Genomic DNA, 23,148 nt, shown 5'->3' with positions numbered 1-23,148 from the left:
TAATTCCCTGTCGTATCTCGCCCAAATAATTCGTATTTGTATATTCGATATTCCCATGAATGAGAGAGAGAGCAATTTTATCAGCTGATCGATTGTTTGACCGGTTTATATCGAACTTTTGTTAATATAACAGACATCATCTAAACCCTGGCTGAATGGATTAGCAACTCAGAATTATTTTTGCAGTGTCTGAAGTATTAGTGTACAAGTAAAGTGGTACAAATTTATGTCAAGTTTTTCAAAACTCCATAGACTAAGTAGAATGCTATTAAATAAGTCTTTATATATTCCAAAGAACGCCTTAATTCAGTGAAACAGGGAGAGAGAGAGAGAGAGAGAGAGAGAGAGAGAGAGAGAGAGAGAGAGAGAGAGAGAGAGAGATTTGTAAGCAATTAACAATTATTTCATGGATATTATTTGATAAGCAAATGTACCGGGAAAACAAACCGCTTACCATTAATCTCTCGAGCGATATTTTCGTTATTTATGGGAGGTGAATGACAGCCAATAGCTTCAATTCCTGGCGCATTCACTGGGTTTTAAAGTCTGATTCTCGTCAGTATTCGGGACGTGACTCAGAATTCGTCTTTCCCTCGACCCTCCTATTTCAAAGTGCCATTAATTATTATTCCAGAAAGATTGTTTGTAAGGGTACCAGACACGCACGCTCACCGAGTGAGTTAGCTTTCTAAATATTATTTATAAGACAAAGTCATTTAACTTTGAAATATCTGTCATAATTGTAACTGGAGAAAAATAATTTGAAAAACATTACTTTTGTTTGTTTCTCTCAATTTCTTTTGTGTCTCAGTCCCCATTTTTCTGTTTATTCATCTTTCTTTTATAATGCCACATTGAAAATATGAACAATTTTCTTTAAACAAATATCAGATATTCTCTTCAGGTTTCATGCGATCCAGTTTCTATAGATAAGTCTATTTTTGTGTAAGGAAAAGGAACGACATTCTTACACGCATTTTCCCCTGTAATTTGCGTTTTGAGAGGCAGCTCTGGAAAAATGTACTGCTGTCACTTTAAAATTCAAAGCATTTAAACTGGTCGAACGGATTATTCTCTCAAAGTTTATACTGCATATATAGATCAGCAATGCAAAGCTTTCGTACAGTTGTTTTCGAGGAACAAATGTCTTTTGATGAGTAATTTTTTTTCTGTTACTCAACAGAGGTATTCTAAGAAGATGAAGAGGGAATGAAATCATGGTGGTTTTTGTCATACGGTTTTTCAAACCATTAATCGTGACAGCATCTTGCAATGACGTCAAATGTTATTTATCAAATGCAAATGTATCGGTTTATGCTGTGCCCATGAACGTTTTTTAGTAGCTCACAGCCTGCCCAGGAAAACCTCAGGTACAGCGGTACTTAGGTTCCAACTTCTTCTATGATCTTTGTGGGTCATTTATTAGCGCCCTGGCTTTTCATTGGAGAAACTGAAGTTCGATTCTGATGCCAATCAGAAATTTAGATATATATATATATATATATATATATATATATATATATATATATATATATATATATATATATATATATATGTGTGTGTGTGTGTGTGTGTGTGTGTGTGTGTGTGTGTAAATATGTATATATGCATTGTATTTCGGGATTAACTTTTACCCAAGGGGAACTATAATCTATAAGTTCTTGGCGTCGGTGACAAAACGCTTATCAATTTTAATTTCCCTTGGGTGTAAGTTATTCCCGAAGTATAGTGAACTGGGTATTAAACGATGTTTGTGGCTTAATATTTATGAATATACAAAAGCTACGTGTGCGTAGGTGACAAAAATATACACAAACATAAACAACATATATATATATATATATATATATATATATATATATATATATATATATATATATATATATATATATATATATATATATATATATATACTGTATACATATATATTAACTTTAATCACATACACATTTTTGCATTAGCAGAATTACTAACAGGGAGGACTCTTTGTCCAAGAAAACCTGTAACTTTTGTTGAATAATTACTCCATTAGATGCCATCCAGTTTGAATGAGGTCCTGTTAGTAATATATATATATATATATATATATATATATATATATATATATATATATATATATATATATATATATATATATATATATAATGCAATTATTACCATAATTTTTGAGCTAGTAAGTTGTGAAAACATTTTAGACATTTCTACCATCGTATGAAGCTTATATGTAATACTAACGTGGTAGTTTGTTTGTAAGTAGATATTTCTCTGTGTAGTGGACAACTCAGTAATCCTTAGTTGAAACTGTGCATCGTTGGTTGGAAAAGGAAATGACTTTTGACAAATATAGTAAAATGTTGCAAAAAAAAAAAAAAAAACACTGCTTATCTTCTTTCGGAACATTTCAAACGAAGTATGCATTTAAGTGGATTTATGAAAAAACGGTGACGCAATGTCAAGGTTATTTTGCTAAATCTGGCTTAAATGCTTCGAGTCTGCTCGCCAAATTCCTCAGTTCTATCTCCGTTTATACAGACACTAGAAAAATGTGTTCAACAGATACATACATGCATGTTTAAGATGAAAGAAAATAATTTCATTCTTGCTGGTTCAGTGAGATTAACACTAACCTGAGACATCTGATAAATGGAAAGCCCATCCCCACAAAATGAAACAGGGAAGTCTAGGGGCATTGCAGCCTCAAAATAACTCTAACATGTAAATGTGACTTATTAGGCTCTCATACGCTCGAGCTCACACCTTGCAGACATGATATGAATATACAGTACATATATACATAAATACATAAATATACATAAATATAACATATACATACATATATATATATATATATATATATATATATATATATATATATATATATATATATATATATATATATATATGTATATAATAAATACACACATGCATACACACACACATTATATATATATATATATATATATATATATATATATATATATATATATATATATATATATATATATATATATATATTAGGTCTGCATAGTTTCTGATTCTTACTTGATGCGATTCACCCATTAATCATTATATTTGGGGGCAATCACATGACTCATAAACATGCAACAGAGAAATCCATTATCGGAGCATTGTTTGCCTAGCGGGTTTGAAACAGGCAAACTACCAGAGTCATAAAATAATAACAGGAAGCTGTTATGCATATCTATGTTGTATGACCCTCCGAGTCATTTCAAGTAGAAATTTCATAGAACTTTTTTTTTTATTCTGCATTTTAGTTCTTATATTCAGTCATGTAAAACCATTCTTTCTCGTTGGTTAGTGTTTTCTGCATGTTCATACATGTATTCTCATGCGCGAACATATACATACACATATATACGTCAATGTACATACATAGATACACACGCATATATATAAGTATATATATACATATATATTCATATATAAATGTATATATACTCTTATACATGAGGCCCCTATCAAAGGGCCTGATACGTCGCAATGATAAGGCAGGTATAAGTGATTTTAATTCGTGAAATTTAAATACATTACAATTACGACGAAGTTAACGCACTAAATAAATAATTAAAGTCAAAACGCCGATGATAAATGACACCAGCCCCTTAATTTAGAAATATCTACGTACCTTGATTTCTCCTTCACAAGGGCAAAACTTCAAGTTATGACTGACTCGATTTTAATCGAATATTTTTAACTTTCTGATGATTAGAAATATAATCAAAAGAAATAATTCGAAAGCGATAAAAAGCCAGTTTTTGAAATTATGTGGATTTTGATTATCCAAAGAAAAAAACAAGGATATTTCGTAAGGAAAAAATCAATCCCATTTTTAGGTTTTGTTAAGGTTTTAAAGTTTTGGAAAAACTTGAGGAGTTAATCAATTTTACTTGTATAAAAATGAAATAATTTTTCTTTCTGATTTTTGCTTCTGAAATCCCACGGTATCTTTTACTGTGACAGTTTGACAAATTTGGTAAAGTAAATGTTTCTTTCTCTTATATTCTATTTTCATTCACATTAAATGTGTTCTGTGTTTCATTTGTAAGTAATAATAATATACGATTTCACAATACAGGGGAAAGCATTCAGATGTTTTCTGGTGTATTTTAAGTTAGAAACAAAACTGTTTTTTGGCTCAAACCTTTTTTTTCAGAAAAAATCCACCAGAGAGAAAACAAAATCATTTTGTTGCACACTTCGTAATATTTACTAAATCTATGTCGTAATATGTTCCTTCTAGTTTGCTAAAGAGAATTAAAGAAAGTATCTTCCTCATTTCTGTAGTTATGTCTGGCATTTACTGAACATAACCATTATAATTATAGTTCTTTAAATTTAATTTATTTTTTTCATTATTCAGAGCTTTACAAACACTAAATACACAATAAATATTTAGTTTTTCCATAAGAAAACAGGAGACTATGCAGAAGAAAGAAAATGAACTATAAGATATGTGGGAGGCAAATACAACCTTTGCCTATTTTTCAGCCTTCTCATGTTATCAAAGTCAAAAGGAAAACTTGAAACTTCTATAACGACGTCAAAGATTAGGTGATCTTCATGTTATAGTTAATTAATAGAAAAAAAAAACTGGCATTTTCTTTATACTACAGTTTTTTGCTTATTTAATAGTATGATGTGCACAGTGAAACGCTGATATCAGTCATTTTCATTTCTGACCCCTTTCTCTCTCTCTCTCTCTCTCTCTCTACAAATTATGACAACCAGATATAATGCGAGTTCTCTAAGTTGGAGAAGGTTTTTCTGTGCCTTGCATAACCAGCTCTTTTGTTTGGGAGAAAATGAAAGCGTAATTAAGAATCTTGTATTCTATTGTGAGAACAACGTTCTCACTTGGTTTTTTCACTTCTCTTTTATGATTCTGAGGCCAAGAGAGGCAAGGCTGCCAAAAAGTACACGGGCCCCGCAAATAATAATTATGGTATAATAACGGAATTCCTGTCTTAAATGACGGCAGACTCTCCTCTTTCTGACAGACAGGGTAAACGTTTTGTGAAATACTTAATAAAAGTTGAGAATTCTGCATTCCTAAAATGAACGGTCTCAAAGATCAATATGATCGACTTTTGGATTTGCGACTTCCATACAAAACCTATAGGATTGTTAAGTATGACTTATGCAACGTTGATGCGATAATGAAGGAGGCATTTAGTGAACAAATTCTTGAGAATAAAGATTTAAATCATATCTGTATACGAACAGACTATGGAAACCTTAGCCCGATGCCGAAGTGAATCCAAGCTGAAGGTGCGTGTTAGTCACCTATTAGATGGAATCATGAAGGTCTTTTATTGGAATAAATTTGTATATAAAGATTTTATACAATTTTATATAACTTATATAATTTTGCTGCAATAAAATGATTTATTATTTATATAATTTTTATATGAATTTTCATATTTATATATGTATTTTTTGGAGTTTGTTTCCTATTTTTTCCTCGAATATGTTTTTCAGAACATGACAGAAAACATCATTTTCGTCCTTCCCATAATCGCATTTTTTGACGCATGGAATTTTTGGCAAATGACGTCTCTTTAAATCAACGACTGTAATTTGATGGTATTATCCATTTAACGAATACCACTTTAGGAGAACCTGAGCACTTTAGGTAATCTCTGTCGACTGTTACACGTTCATGGTGGGCGTGCATCCTCCTTGGTGGTTTTCGATGACTTAGGGATATTGAAATTCTATACTTTTGCCAATATTTTTCGTGCCTTTACTCGATATTTTCAGGTCTTAACACAGCAGTTTTTATAGAGAGAGAGAGAGAGAGAGAGAGAGAGAGAGAGAGAGAGAGAGAGAGAGAGAGAGAGAGAGAGAGAGAATAAGGCTTTGAGATTGTTTCCAACAACTCTACTACAGCCTCTTAGAAAAACCGATAAAGTTTCCTTGCCTAAGCAAAACAGTTAAAAATATTTTACAAATACAGAGATTATATTATTAGAAAAACTAATCATACACACTCAAACACACACAAACACACACATATATATATATATACGAGTATATATATATATATATATATATATATATATATATATATATATATATATATATATATATATATATATATATATATATGGTTAGTACACCAATAGCAAAAGTATGGTAATGTGGCTCAATAGCAGTAGACTATATATATGTCTCAAACTGTATTTTATCAACATGGCTTAAGGAAATTGGTGTAACTTAATTTTGGGGAGGAAAATATTTTTAATAACAAGTATGGAAATATATATATTTTTTGTGGGTGTGTTGGGATTAAATTTATGCCATAATTTTGACTCTATTTTTGTTGTTTGGGTTTTCAGGGTGCATTTTATATATATATATATATATATATATATATATATATATATATATATATATATATATATATATATATATATATATAATTTAATATTTCTCCATAAAGCATTATTCTCGACACCAAGGGATACATCCCTTAATGACCACCTTTACTTTACTAGACATTTTTCTTTGATTTTCAGTGTAACGTTGATTTTTATGCTAGAATAGAGGAATATGTCACTTTGAGGCTGAATTTTATTGCAAATTTTATTGGAAAGCACCCTGAAAAACCAAACAACAAAAATAGAGTCAAAATTATGGCATAAATTTAACCCCAACACACCCACAAAAAATATATATATTTCCATACTTGGTTATTAAAAAGTATTTTCCCTCCCCAAATTAAGTTACACCAATTTCCTTAAGCCATGTTAAAATACGATAAAATACAGTTTGAGACATATATATAGTCTACTGCTATTGAGCTACATTACCATACTTTTGACGCTATTGGTGTACTAACCATATATATATATATATATATATATATATATATATATATATATATATATATATATATATATATATATATATATATATATATATATATATGTGTGTGTGTGTATATATATATATATATATATATATATATATATATATATATATATATATATATATATATATATATAAAATGCAAGGTGTCATATTTGTATCTGTGCATAAGAATACGACATTTATCCCACGACAATGACTGAAAATATCGAAAATGAACTGTTTTTACTAAAACGCATAGAATTTAACCCTTCCAAGATATTTCTTAAACATGGAATTCCCAAAGTTTAATGGAGAGAAAAAATACAAAGGAATATTTGCAATAAATAATAACCCAATATTAGATGACGATGTGTCTGTAAAAAAAAAAAAAAAGAAACTTGAAAGACTGCGAATTGTAACAGATTAAATTTGGTGTTGGTATTAACCAACTTAATGTCGGAATTTAAAGATTCTGATCCAATTTTAAAGATACTGTCGAGTTCGTCCTGAGGTTATCCTACTTTCACTTAATCTGAAATCTAGGTATTGACTCTGATCTCGAACAATTTGAAGATTTTTGCTACGGCAAATTCATACTGATTGATCTGGATGAAGATGAAGTTATCATGGGAATTTTATGTTGCTGATTTGCCTGCAATACATTTCTTTCTCCGCCATTTTTATAAGGTAGACCTTTATCAACAAACATGACCTCAAAAAGCAACAGAACAGTTCTGCAGTGACTTAAGCATGTCATTATAAACCTCTGGTTGGTTACGATAAGAAATACTCTTATAACTCGATATGATAAACCAGGTTAAAATCCTTGAGGTCTCGACTTGAAATTCTTTTTCTTGTAGTTCTTCATTACCGAACACAAATCTCTTCCAGAGTCATCAATTTTACATGAGTCGCGAGTGTTAGAGTATTCTTAGTTTTTTTATTTTTTTTTTTACTCTACATAATGATACTATTTACATCATACATTCACACCTACGGTGAGAATACTTTCTGTGGGATTAAAGTCATGTGCTGGATATAATCCTTTCATGTGAAAGATGTTACCATAGAAAAACTGAGAAAACTATCCATTTTATTATTAATATAATTGAATTCCGCACGCTATCAAAACAATTTTTTTAGCATGCTTTATGCTTGTTTACGTGGTCCAGTGCTGCCGAAAAATACGCGTGCCGTATCGGATATCATTTCATTTCATTAGAAAAGAAAATAATAATACACAGTAGCACGTAGCGACAGCTAGTGTCTCCGTCAATAAAATTGAATGATATTAGATGCGGTCAGTTTTCGGATAGGTCATCGACAATGAATGCCAGATACCGTTTGAACATAGTTCCGTGACTTTTTGCGGGCATGGACAGGGCGCAGTCACACCCCCTGAACTCTGTGTATAGAAGGTTAAAACATTCCTTGGGATCCGGGTGTGGATGGCAAATTACGCACAATGATGCCGGAAACAGAGTGGATGAGAGTAACAAGAACTAATGTCACCTTGTGCAAAATTGATTTTGAAAACAATGCAGCATAACTTCATATGCATGAGTACCAGTATCTAGAAAAAAAAATTTTTATTTTATTCTCCGGCTCTGTGTGTTAGGTTTTGACCAACCAAAGCTTACACCAGAACAAGAAAGTTTTGTTGCATCGATTGATTCTCTATCCTGCAATGCACGAAGGACTCTGAAAACGACAGAAAATCCAAATATCCACTTCGTGTTAAGAAAAATCCCATGAAAGTAATTAAATCAGAAGTATCCGGATTGAACCAGCCTATCTTGATTTCAAATTGGACGTTGACCAGTACGCAGAATTTTTGGCTCGAATATATTTGCAGCTTTTACCATTAACTTTGACAGATGTACATACACATACACTACACAGATATATATGTATGTATATATATGTATATATAATCACAGACACACACATATATATGTTTTATATATATATATATATATATATATATATATATATATATATATATATATATATATATATATATATGCATTTGTATATATTTGCACACGATATTTTTCGTAGAAATGAAGACTTATGGATGAATGGAAGGTTTCATAAGCAGGAAGTTGGTGATAAGATGCTGCAAATAAAAATTAATAATACAATTTTTAAATAAAACTTAAATTGAACAGATTGATTAAAAAATAAGCCGAGGATATATATGTAGGTGTGATCCATAAATCCAGTTTCAGACATTTTTCCTCAATATATTTTTTAAAAATCTCTCAATAGATGTACACCTACAAATCCCTCTTAAAAAAATGTGTTCTCGGAAAATTGTAAATAATATAAGTAAATAATGATTAAAAGAAATCATGCCACTAGCCTTTGATTTCATGTGATTTTTATGTGTTTGTTCTCGTTCAAAAATCAGAAAGCCTGTTCTTGATCTCCAGATTACTTCGTTGATTGCCTACCTCTGGCAGAGATCGCCAGCAATACCAATCGCTTGAAATGCCAAATGTTAAAGCGAAATCAAAACTACTGCAACTCTTTTTCAGTATCCAGGTTATCGGCTATCAAAAAATAGTTCTGTACACAACGAGAATGATTTAACCTATAACTTGCATCTGTGTGTGTGTGTGCACTTTTGTCAAATCCATGGGTATTCCAAATTTCAAAGAGCCCCAATGACAATCATAGTAACGATCTCTGGCTAAATTTAATGATAAATCCCTCACATTTCTATATAAAGAAAACAGCATCATAAAAAGAAACGTGTTAGTTTACAAAATATCGAAATATCTATTATCTACAAATAGTTCCATGTGCCTCTTAGTGAAAGCTACCGGTTCATCACGAGGATTTTACAAGTAAAATCAAATCAATTTAATGGCAACTATGCGTAATGTCTTGTCAATATCAAATTTCAGACGCTTCCCAATCCTGAATCATTGCTAACGGATAATCCATGTCTATCTCGAGTGACACATTATGACAAATGTTCCCATTTGGTCGTAACTGTAACTCTGGGCCCAATATCACTTAGCGCTTTAAGATTTTCTAAAAACAATTATGGTACATTATTCAGTTCTTTATTGATTACTCTGCAGTTTGTGATATTCGATGCTGTTTTTCATAAGTCTTTGTTGCTAAACAGTACCTACGTTAGTTGTCGTAATATTATTTTTCTAATTTTGAAGTTTGAGATCAGTAGATTCCTTATCTCTACCGTGACAAAAACATTTTTCACAGATTGTAAATTCATTTTTAAGCGAGCGAATAGTTAATAATAATAGTATGTAGTGGAATAATTACCGTTATAAAATTATTATATGACAAGATTATAATACTGAGAGAGAAGACTATATGCAAATTGAATGCCTTAGAAACAACTATTATGTTCAGCATTACTGCCTTCAGAGAACATTTCCTTTCTTAGATTTTTTAATGTTTTCTCATTTAGATGAACTTTCAGTAGCATAAACCTCTTTTCCTTCCACTGTTTTCCTGATCCCGTTGACCTTCCATCCTTTAAGGAACATGTAATCGCCTCCTCGAGTTCTCCTTCCTTTTCCTTTTCCCTTATCTTCTTGTTTTCTTTCGGTCTGGGCTACATAAAAGCGTACAAGGCCTAAGCATATCAAGACAATCACGGTGGAAGCACCAGCAATAAATCCCTTCTTTGAATCCCAAGTCGGATTCTACATAAGGCATATCATAGAGCTCACTGGTTAGATGAACAGAAAACAATTAAAACAAGTAAAAATTTGCCGAAGTTTCTTCGGCGCAATCGAGTTTTCTGTACAGCGTATAATCAAGGCCACCGAAAACAGATCCACCTTTCGGTGGACTCGGTATATTGCTATATGAGCTGCGGCCCATGAAACTTTAACCACGGCCCGGTGGTGGCCTGTCCAATATCGTTGCCAGACGCACGATTATGGCTAACTTTAACCTTAAATAAAATAAAATCTACTAAGGCTAGAGGGCTGCAATTTGGTATGTTTGACGACTGAGGGTGGATGATCAACATACCAATTCGCAACCCTCTAGCCTCAGTAGCTTTTAAGATCTGAGGGCGGACAGAAAAAGTGCGGACGGATAGACAAACCCGGCACAATAGTTTTCTTTTACAGAAAACTAAAAACATCTAGGAAGGTTTCAGAGTAAGAGTGTATCTATAGTAAGATTAACAACGAATATTATACTTTTAAAAACTTCTCCCTAATATTTAAAGGTAAAGTTGCTCGTCTTCAGATAAATATTTTGTGCCTATCTAATAAAATTTTCTACAATACACGTAGAGATAAGTCGAAGTTGCTTTTCTGTAATAACTGATCGGACTTATTTATTTCAATTTAGAAGTAAAAGCAATTTTCCAGTATGGTGAATCTGTTTATTTTGTAATAATCCGCATGAATTATTTTGGTATTTTAGGACAAATCCGTAATTTTATATCATTCTGTTTTTCCCGCAGTTATTAGCCTACCTATTTCATTTCAAAGTAAAAACTCATGATACTGGACCTGGAGTTTTTTTCATTAGATTGCGAATGATAGCAATTTTCTTGCAAGGAACTAGTTTCTTGTGTGGCAGTCAGCCCAAAATTTCTCTTCTAGTTTTAATGTCATCGCCTTTTTCTGTACTAAGTAGAACCTGTTCCCTTCATTTCACTGTTTGATCATGCTTCTTCTTAAGGCAGTGGTATGATTAATATTAGCATAGATATTCCTTTACGTTGAAGGAGTAACAAGATTACCATCACGTAAATTTTGTCTCTTAATAAAACACTGCCCGAGATTATTTCTTTGGTTTGTTAAGGTCTTTATTTGCTGAATGACTGTTTCTAGTATATGCAGAATTTGCTTATTAAAGTTTTACATTCACAAAATTGTAAGAATTTGTAGACAGCTAGCTTTCGCATGCTTTAAGGATAATTTTTGCAGTATTTTCAGTTTAACTGTGTTACTTTTTGAAAGTGAAAATGGTAAAAATTGTTAACAAAACTGCTCATCGCATAAAAAGTAGTTATAAATGGACCATGAAAATATACCAAACATTAAATAACAACGAAACGAAAACTAGTTAACGAAAAGCGCAATTTCAACAATGATTGGTAGTTAGTGGCATTCATCCTCATCGTATCTCGTGAATGAGGCTGAGGGAAGTGTTAATTTTATATTGGAAATTTTATTCCTAATAACTTATACAATATTTTGAAAACTGGTAGTTTTTCTCCTATTTTAGTGTTTGAATGTGCGAGCACATATTATCATTACGCTTGTAATGATTCTTCTTTCACCTGTATACTTTATTGTACAAACTTCTATCTAATATCCCCAATACAGTTAAACATATTTCAGGACACCCTAGTCATGTAACGAAGGAATTATAAATTTTGTCACGGCCAAAAGTCGAGTATGAGAAAAATATACCCTTTACTAAAAAGGAGAAAAAACATTAACCATAGATTTCCTTATTCTGGATGGTACGTAGTTTCCTTACGAATTCTTGCCCATTTCTGGAGAAATAAAGCACTATGGAGTCTGTAGCCGTATCTCAAGGGAATCATCCTTTTACGTGACCTGGCCCAAAGACGCCCGCGTCTCGTGTGTCAGTTGTAATGGTGTTATTCACTTCTGTCCTTCGACGTTCCCATGACACGGAAAGCCTCGCTCTCTGGCAGAAATTCAGGCTTCGTTGTACCGTGCAATTTGCGACTACTCCTGTTGTCAACGTAAAATTCAAGCACAGCCGTAAACAGGCATGCATATGCATATGTGTGTATAGAATCTTAAACTGTATAATCTTCAAGGAAAAAAGTAACCTCAATCACCTTTCATTTCTAAAGGGAAAGAAACAATAATGGCCTTTCCACTCCGAATGTCTGCTCCATGTATTTTCTTTTCAATATCCCTAGATTGGGAAATGGCTCCCTATGACAGGTTTCAAAATAAGGAACTCCAGCTGAAGGGCCTGCGAAGTAGTTCAGCTTTGTCCTATATTTAATTAACATTTTTCTATCATTGTTTATGGATGAATCCAAAGGTGGAGGATTTTTTCTGGGCCCACCATAAGTGTGAAATCTATCAAATACTACTAAATGTTAAGTATTGCACAAGCTTTGAAAGTGGAAAGGGAGAAAAGCTTTGTAACGTTATAATTGAAATGAAAAAATATCAAGAAATGAAATAGGTGACACTCATGCCTGCAACTAATTTTGTAATTATACTTATCGACGATTTCTAGGCTTTTTCTCTTTTCCAGAAAAAGGTATTTCTTGGCTAGTCTAAATCTAAAATATTCTCTGCCAAGAATATCATCATTACACAGATTTCTAGTAACAGGATAATCTTGGTATCAGGTTAGTTCTTCTAATACATGAAATCTGTCAGAAATATCTGAATTATGTTTCTTTGTGGCGTAATGATAGCAACATTCATCCACTGGGTGGAATCAAGCAGCATTTGAAAGGTCAGGTTTGAACTCTACACTGAACGGAACGAAGTAAAAATATGCAAAACTTTATATAGTATCATATCCAGTGTTTTATTTCCGTTTTAAAAAATTTTACAGCGTTTTTCAATTTTCATTTCAAATGAATTCTGCTCTTTCTTCCAGTTTTTTAAAAAATGCAATTTTTACCGGCTATTCATTTATTCAGAGGCAGTATAAATTTTTCTGCTGACGGGAAATTTTCACAAAGTTTTACATGCACATCCAATTCTAAAAAATATAAAAAAGAGAACGAAATAGAAAAGCTATATTCAGATCAGCTTGGGGATCAACTATGCATTTTTCGTACTTTGGGAAGTTTAGATAATCAGATACACGCGCCCGAGTAATCAGCATACAATTCAGGAATATAGATTTTACCAGAATTTTTTTTCGATATATTCACCAATTCTTTAACTTTATTTTATTTCAATTGAAAGAGGCGTTCTGGAATTCTATTACCCTTTACATAGTTGGTTTTATTAAGCTTCCTATATAAGAAATTACTTTTCTGTAGGAAGAAAACGTGAGGAGTGAATGGAATTATACTAAAAACGAAAACTGGCAAACAAGAAAAATTAGAAGTGGATAATTTATTGACTGTCTAGAATATACAGGTGTAGTAGAATGAAAGACAAGATAATTGGTAGATTACAACTTAAGCGAATTAAGTGAAAACTTAAAATAATTTGATGATATAATGCACTTATATACTCAACACGAACATGATAAAAAAGTAAATTTATTTTATCCACAGTAATTTCCCATGAAAGGTAATCTAAATGAAAATTAATTACTTGTTTAGTCAATATACTCTCCTAATTGAAGGAATTAAGAGAAGAAATCGAAGAGGTACCTTTGGCCTGAGCTTCGAGACTGGTCACTTTTTACGGAATGGGTATATTCATGTAACAATACAACAGGACAAATCAACCTGAAACGTTTATTTCGTTGGTGGAGATTTACTGAAGGATTATGGGTGTCAACAGGAACGTGAAAGAAAGAGAAAAAGACCGTAAGTGAAAGAAATAATAGGCCCCCTGACGGAAATGAAAGACTGCCAGGCCTCGGAAAGCCTCAGTCTGACCTGGGGATTTGGTTTTATTAGACCGAGTGATTTTCTTCTAATGAGAAGTTATTTAAAAGTTTACCCTCTCACACACTCGCGCTATTGGCTTCACAGGTCTCACTGGAACCCATTTCGGCTCCCAAATGTTTGGAAGTTGACCTCGAATAAGGAAAAGCGAAATATCACTTTCTGGATTTTAGATCAGATTTCAAGTATTCTCTTATATTTTTAGTTACAGGCTGAAATGGAATTGGATTTCAATTTGATTGCGTATTTCTGACTGAGGGCGATTTCAGCTCCAGTTTTAAATCGAGTGTTACATTTCCATTTCGATATTAGTGCACAACTCGTTTCCAATATTTAATCGTTTTCCTTGTATAATTTTTATTTTCTGAATCACGTTCAAGAAAATATATTATATTCGCTAACAGATAATAATTTGATTCAGTATGAATGCATATTGCATATTCAAGAGGTTACTTTTTTTAAGATAATGGTCAACTAATCTTGCAATTACATTTGAAAACTTTTCTTTTGAATATAAGCTCTGGACTATAATTTCACACGCACTCACCCATACATATACAAATGTATATGCATGTCCATGTGTATTTTTCTGTTAACGATAAATCTGTTATGAAGTACCAGGTACCAGATACAACGAAGCTTGAAGTTCTTTCAGTGTGCGAGTCATTTCATGTCAGGGGAACGTCTAAGGACACGCTTTCAGCTGACATATGAGACAAGGGGTTCTTTGACCCAGGTCACGTAAGGAGATGGTTCTCTTGAATGTCGGGTTTTGACTTTCAAGTGATTGATTTCATCTAGAATTGACCTCAATAAATCTCTTCAAAGATAAAGAAATCTTTGATAAAAAGTACTTGCGTCTCCATTTAATTTAAAAAGAAGCAAAAGGTTATTTCCTCAGTTAGAGTTTATATACTCATGCTGGCCTCGATACTCAATAAAAGAAATGATGGTTGAACATTGGGTTATCGCCCATATCTTAATAAAAACAAAATCCCACGCTTTGATGTTTTAAACAACATTATAAGTTTGGGGAAAATGGCAATGGATCACGACGAGATCCGTTAACTAACTAATTAAGAAGGGTGTAAATGCATATCGTTCACCTCTCTGATTTTCGGGCAGACCATGAAGGTCATTGGTGAAAATGAGCAGATTGTTCCTTACACATCCCACAGTTAATGTTGGGGACATCTTTCTAATGTAATCTTAGGTTTAAGAAAAAGATTTTATATCTTATTCAAGCTTGTTTTCATTCATATTTGGGAGTTTCATTTGTGAAATTCACTAAAACCATATTGTAAACATAGATAGAAATAACTGTGTTTGAAATAAGAGAGTGAAATGCTAATGTTTAAATTACAAGTTGTGGAAACTTTAACGATGAAGTTATGAATGTTGTTAGAGTTCATGTAGGAATGCATATTATTATACATTCTTTGAGGCGATAATCTACTTTCTTTTATAGAATCTTTTATGAATCATTGCTGCTTGCATTGCAATGTTAAGGTTTGCTACGTGTCATAATACCGCTAGGTACGTTACAAGGCACAGGACTGATTCGTATATAGTAAATTACTTTTTGGAACCGGTTGAGTGCATAGGCTTTCAGGGCGAAGTAGTATATACTATAGCTTTTATATAAAACTCCAAAAATATATGATACAAGAATTAGCGGTTTCATAAACTGCTCAGAAATGAAACAAAAGGAACAGAAAGGCCATAGAGATGTAGCACAAACTGAAATATGCTGTATGGAGGAGAAGTGTGAGTGATAAATATGTATCTGTAAAAAAACCTCTCCGGAAACTATTACCTATTGCTTTGAAAATATCAGTGGAGAGGAAAGGTAAGAGAAATAAAAGAGAATTTAACTGTTTTTGACAGGTCTGTTAGAAATTCATCATATGAAAGAGAAATGAATCACACTGTGTTGAAATGATAATTGATGATAATTGGTAGGCATTCAATGCAAGGTTCCCACACGTACAATGTCAATGAAAAAATTGAAATATTCACTTTCACTGTCTTTTAATCGTACTTTTATTTACAGATTTTTTATGTGCCATATATTATGCTTTGATTATTATATAGTTTTCAGAATGACCTTGAGTGGTGGGAAAACTGCCATCAGGGTGTCACTGCGTTAATTTCTTTTTATAGAGAATAAGTTTCTCTATTGAAAGGCTCAAAATATACTTAACATAACCTGCGTACCATCAATTCAATTCCCTGGCAAACAATCATGATTTTCCAGGGTTTTTTCGTCTATTTGAGAGAGAGAGAGAGAGAGAGAGAGAGAGAGAGAGAGAGAGAGAGAGAGAGAGAGAGAGAGAGAGACGATATTGATCCGAAAATTAGAGGTAAAGTGAGATTTACGAGCCGATTCTCAGGAGAGTGTAGGTCGATTCGGTAAAGATTTATTAAATGACCTAAAATTTGGGAAAAAATGCGGGTACACATAGGGGAGAGAGAGAGAGAGAGAGAGAGAGAGAGAGAGAGAGAGAGAGAGAGAGAGAGAGAGAGAGAGAGAGGCGGGGGGTGGAATAACTGGTATATAAAAAATGATTAGGCACTGTATCATTTTGCTGGTATCATTTTTGCATACATATATACCTATAAAGTGAACATTTCTATGAAAGTGGACTTAAAGTTATATACCCTTCAAGTAAAAGAAAAATCACCTTGTGCGCAATTACAATCACACTTCTACTTACATACATAGACTTTTCATATCATGATAATACCAAAAGATATCTTGGTAGTCGCCAAAAGATAATTTTATGAAACTTTTATTCAGAGATTTTATCGCTACTTTCATATTATTTATTGAGTTAAGGATGTACATATGAAGAAGACTGTACTTTGAAATAACTTATCTTGCATAAAAAAACATTTTCGAAACATTTTTAAGTTAAGTAAATGATGTGTTCCTTGTATTTGTCACTTCGTGTCCCAAACCTTGTGGTATGCTACAGCTACGAGTATTTTGGTTACGTTTACTTCCAAGTCTTAGGCAACGAAACCTTGCTAATTATATAAATATTATCGCCTGGGGACTAAGGTTTTGAAAGAGCCACGGCAATCTCAAAGTACGTTATAGATTAGAGAGCAAGTCATGATGTTTCAGCGTCGTTTACATTCAATTAAAATTACGATAAGAAACTTTCTGCCTTGAAAAAACAAAAAAAAAGACATTCAGCGAATAAAGTTCATTACTCTAAAAATCAAGGAAATAAACATGAAATATCGTGATGCCTATTTGCAGATGATAATTTGAATACTGATAAACTACTTAGCTTTCAGGCACGAGCCATTCAGTGGGTGTTCCGGACTAATGAATGACGTTACCTGGCTGAGTCGCTTGAAGGAGGATCAAAGCCGAATTACGTGCAACGGTGAGCTCGTAATTCCCTTTGATATTTTCCGCTTGCAATTGCCAGTTTATTTAATAGAATGTTGCGCAGTATTTATGTCTGTTTGTCAGACTCCTAAGCATACGATTATCGGCTAGCATCTTTGTGAGAGGCTTTGAAGAGACGGCACAGACTGACCAATTTAATAAATTAATTTAAATATTTAATTATCAGTATATGAGAGAGAGAGAGAGAGAGAGAGAGAGAGAGAGAGAGAGAGAGAGAGAGAGAGAGAAGAAGTATATCTTAGTTTAACCAGACCACTGAGCTGATTAACAGCTCTCCTAGGGCTGGCCCGAAGGATTAGATTTATTTTACGTGGCTAAGAACCAACTGGTTACCTAGCAACGAGACCTACAGCTTATTGTGGAATCCGGACCACATTATGACGAGAGAGAGAGAGAGAGAGAGAGAGAGAGAGAGAGAGAGAGAGAGAGAGAGAGAGAGAAGAAAAGTTATAATTCTAAAGATAAGCACTCTAAATGTAATGAAAATTATTGATGCAGTTAGAAACCTTACAAGAAATATTACAATTATAACAAAAACCATTGCCCACACCTGTTAACGAGCTCTCAATCAACTGATCCTATTAACTATAGGTTCAACAGTAAAAACGAAATTCCTGACGACTCCAATGATTCTTTAGACAAGGGTGAATATACTCACCTTAAGATAGGTAATCAACCGGTGCCATCTGCTAACAACACCGCTGCCCTATGTAGAGTTACTTTTTCATGGTACAGATGGCGGTGATAATGGCCAAACCAATGCTCTCATTTAGGCCAGTCCTGAAAAAAAAAAATGGGGAAAACATGAAAAATGAATATGGGGAAGCTCCATTTGAAATATGGACTTGTGATGGTTGCAAAGTCAGATATTGTACAACACCTATTTTTGCAGGTTTACAGGGAAAGAGAAGCAGTCTTTAAAGTCATGTGTATAACAAAAAGCTTACTTATTTTTTATTCGACTGCATTAAAAGATTTAACCACGATCATCGTCAATTAAAAGAACAAATAACCAGTTACATTGTTACAATGCGTTGTGGAAAATATTAACGAAAGGCTATGCGCTGTAGAATGCAGGAAGAAACAGCTGAAAGAGGTCTAAGTAGCCATGATACTTCCATCAGTTAGAACCGTCTCGCAGATTCGTTACCAGAGAGGAGCATGGATTACCATTTCGCGAAGACCTGATATCTGTTAGCGAGCGTACAGTATACACCAACTTGAGGAATTCCTCATGACGAAAAAGTACATAGCGCTGATGGCTAACGGGGTAAGCAAGATACCAAACGTACTACCTATATTAATAAAGACTACACGCATTCTTTAGGAAATGGAGCTAAATCTCTTACGGTCTTACCGGGGATCGAACTCGGGACTCTTTCTGGTGTATATATGTGCATGTGTATATGTTATTTAGGTACATAACTCTCTATAAATTAGCACTATAGCTGATGTTTGGTGGCATTCTTTAAGCTTATGAAAAATAGCCTATGGATAAAATACATCTTACAAATGTACACAGTTGAGGAGACAAACAGAATCAGACTAGATGAAATCGACGCATTCTTCCCGCGTCCCATTTCCCGTCTCCTTGACTTTAGTTTGTCACTTGCATGAGAGAAGTTGATTGTTAGAATTCCTGGAATTTGTGCCACCCGATAATCATTGTTCGATAATCACTGCTCGACAATCAATTTTCGATAATCGTTGCTGTTATGATGAGATGTCATGAATGCTTAACTGAACTGTTACATATCAAGCATCCATACCTGCTTTAATTTCTCTTAAAGAGGGCTGTTAATGGGCATGCGGCATGACTATGAACATTTTTTATTTTAACTCTCATTTACGAGAGAATAGACCGAGGGGTTTGATCAGGACTGTGATGGAAAGACATCATCGAGCGTTAACATGGACCAGGTATTAAAGTGTTACTTGATATCTGGGTTAGGATGGAGCGAAACGTAAGGAGTTACTACCCTTGATACATTATTTGTTAAAAATGATTTTATTAAATTGTACGATCATCACAAAAAATAAATGGTAGTTGTAGAAGATGCCAGTAGAGAAAACGTTTTACTCTAGTTCAGATAAAAATGACAAATACATAATATATATGACTAGGTAATTTGATTTCATGTGTTTAAGGTTACCAATATTTTCTTCTGACGCTTGTAGGTAACAATCATGCAGGTTCATGCTGAGTCATTACGATACAAAGACAACAGTTCTGGCGACTAGACAATGCTTAGGGCAAATAAATTACTGTTTGGTTGTAGGCCTCAATACGGCCTATTGTCTCTTCCGCCTGGCTGGTAAGACTTGTACAGTAGTGTGACCTTTGTTTCCTTTTCTCTTTGAGCATAAAAGTATTTAATGTATAAAGGCTTCAGGTAGTGTGTGGACTGTCGTGGGTCGCAATCAGGACTGGGAAAGACTTGTTAAAAACCAGTCGACATCATGTTTACGTTTAGATTTTATTTCAAACTGTAACCATCTTTTGTTATGTAATACCGTTACGTAGGTATCAACTGAAAAGCTGTAAGAAATATGTGCTTTTTTATTTGTTCAAACATTTGAATTTTCAGCATCATCCGTCGCGGGAAGGCAATCAAAGAAGTAATCTGGGGATTAAGGACAAAATTTTTTTTTTTACAACAAAAAACTCGGACACATTCAAACACGAGTAAAAAGTGTTGTAAAACGTTATTTATCTAGTTTTTTTTTTTATCACGAACAATTACTTCTGTTTCCCTGAAGGAATTGAAAATATCGTTTCTTTGAGGGAGCGCTAAAAAGCTTATTTCAATTAAAAACAGCCAGAAACTGATGTACTGAAGCAATCCAGAAAAGGTCAAAGTTTTTCTTGTCGCTCACCGTTGCTCTTTTTCTGATTTTTTCTTTTTCTTTTCTTTTTTTGTAATTCCCTCACCAGACCCTGTCTATTTTCACCTTTGATCTCTGTTAATACTCATTGTCCTGTCTATCATCATCATCATCATCATCATCATCATCACCTATTTGACTACAGACATTCTACATTCTAGTTATCAAGCATCATTCTACTAGGAGGTTTCATTGCCGCAGGAAACACCTTTGAATTTGCTTTTCAGTTAAGTGGCATACTTCTCACAACGGGAAGGATATTTATAGTCTTACTCAAATATTTAATTCCTTTAAAGCTAACTGAGTCCTATTTATTAGGGACTGACCTCTTATCGAGTGCACGGTTGTATTATTATTATTATTATTATTATTATTATTATTATTATTATTATTATTATTATCATTCAGAAGATGAACCCTGTTCCCGTAAAACAAGCCCGCAGGGACCACTGACTTGAAATTCAAGCTTCCAAAGAATATGGTGTTCATTTGAAATAAGTAATAGAACGTAACAGGATATGCAGAAAGAAGAAATCAGTCATTAGAAAAGAAAAAAATAAATTAACACAATAGTAAATACACAGATAAAAATGTAAGTACATTATAAAATACAAGGAGAATTGCTTTAGGGGTAGTATTGCACTGCATCTACCTTTGAGCTTTGGAAGTTCCAATTGCAAAACATCCTGAGGGAGACTGTTCCACAGTCCGACGGTGTGAGGAATAAAGGACCTCTGGAACTGAGAAGTTCGACAGCGAGGCACATTTATTGCATATCGGTGGTGCTGTAATTACTTTTCAATTTTTTAACTATAGCTTTAATTTCGAGCAGACAATGATTCCCTAACGACTGGCATTCAGCTAGAAGGTCAAATCAAGCCATCCCTATTACGTCTGTTTTCAATAAGCCCGCATAGACCATGCGGTGTCTTTTTTTAGTTTTAATGTATCTATTCTTTTTATTACCGTATATATCTATGTTGGTAGTATAGTCCAGGATTTTCATCGCATGTCTAGTGAGCAATCGCTGCTTATTTTCCTTTAATTTTCAGTCAGTGGTGACTTGTGATTGTTACCTGCACTAATCATCTACCAAGAAAAACAAATAGTCTTAGTTTTTCTAGAAATGTTGCGTTTCAGATGATTTTACTTTGCTTGAATTTCCATTTGTTGTATGAATTATGTAATTTTATGACGAGCTGAATGTTTGCCTGAATGCCGTTTTCTGCTAATCTGTGAAAGACGATTAACGAAACGGTGCTGTTTAAGGTTTTGCTGAAAGAATTAGATCTGAGAAACGTCTTATATGGAAGTATCTATGTCAGTTTTTCGTGCCTCGTTGCTACTCACAACAGACTGCAAAAGGCTTTTTCACGTATCTTCGCAGTGACTTTTCGGATGAGGCTGCAAGCCTTCTCCCCACGTTCCCACTTCCGTGATCATAAGGTAACCATCTATCCGTAATGAGTTTCAATGTCTCTTTCCATCGTAATTCTGTAAATAGGTTACTGTAATATGGAGTTATGGCTATTTTCTTCCGTGACATTAATAGAAATTTAAATATTTAATTCTATTCCCATAAATATGAAACTACGTGGCACTGAATCTCTCTCTCTCTCTCTCTCTCTCTCTCTCTCTCTCTCTCTCTCTCTCTCTCTCTCTCTCTCTGTCCTCCTTTTATTGGCATCGGGGAAATAACGTGGAAGCAATTATTTGAAACCATTATTGAAAACCGCATTATATTGAAGTATGTTGTTTAGTGAGGTATACCTGGAAACGTACCTTGTGCGGGAATTTGCCGACGAAAATTCGCTTTCGTAATTTCCATTGTTGTTTTGAGTAATTACCAGAGAGCAGGTTGCACGAGATATATATCGTAAACACTGTTTATGTAATTTCACAAGTTTTGAGCTTAACCGATTTTATTTCAGTTAATTGGTACAATATGTTCGATATAGATTTGTTGAATACCTACATGCTAATGTAAAATGTTTCATGCATAATGTCTTTTACATGCGCACAAACAATCACATTTAAATATATCGCCGTAACCTTACGACTACCGACTTCTTGCTCATAAATTTATTGAGCAAATTTACGTAATATGGCATAAGTTGTATATAGTTATGACTTCGATGCAGCCTTGTTATAAAAAGTGTCTCTGTTATTCAATTGTCACAAACAACGGCTAGCAAGTTGTGCTTGATAGGTAACTCACAATCAAGTGAATCAAATCGTAATTGAAAAAGTCAAACCTAAAATTATCATTTAGTGAATTATTTTTTTAGAACTGTTATTTATATAATATTTCACTAGAAAATAACGACTTCAATATTCACTCATGTGGTAATTTTTTCTTTTAAAAAAATATTTATAGAAGGCAATCTTATCC

At 33.3% G+C, this 23,148-nt stretch overlaps 1 long non-coding RNA gene across 1 annotated transcript in view; it reads right to left on the bottom strand.

Annotated features, from left to right (window-relative positions):
• LOC136842492 (uncharacterized) overlaps positions 1 to 23,148 on the bottom strand; it is a 404,522-nt gene that overhangs the window by 65,612 nt on the left and 315,762 nt on the right. Inside the window, exon 4 of the long non-coding RNA XR_010854235.1 lies at positions 18,529 to 18,650. This is a non-coding gene — a long non-coding RNA (uncharacterized lncRNA). The remainder of the gene's footprint in view (positions 1 to 18,528; positions 18,651 to 23,148) is intronic.

The sequence above is a fragment of the Macrobrachium rosenbergii genome, chromosome 10 (genome assembly GCF_040412425.1).
Source record: "Macrobrachium rosenbergii isolate ZJJX-2024 chromosome 10, ASM4041242v1, whole genome shotgun sequence".
In the NCBI taxonomy this organism is placed as follows: Eukaryota; Metazoa; Arthropoda; class Malacostraca; order Decapoda; family Palaemonidae; genus Macrobrachium; species Macrobrachium rosenbergii.
The sequence above is the reverse complement of the archived record's forward strand: the minus strand, read 5'-3'. Positions and strand labels throughout refer to the sequence as shown.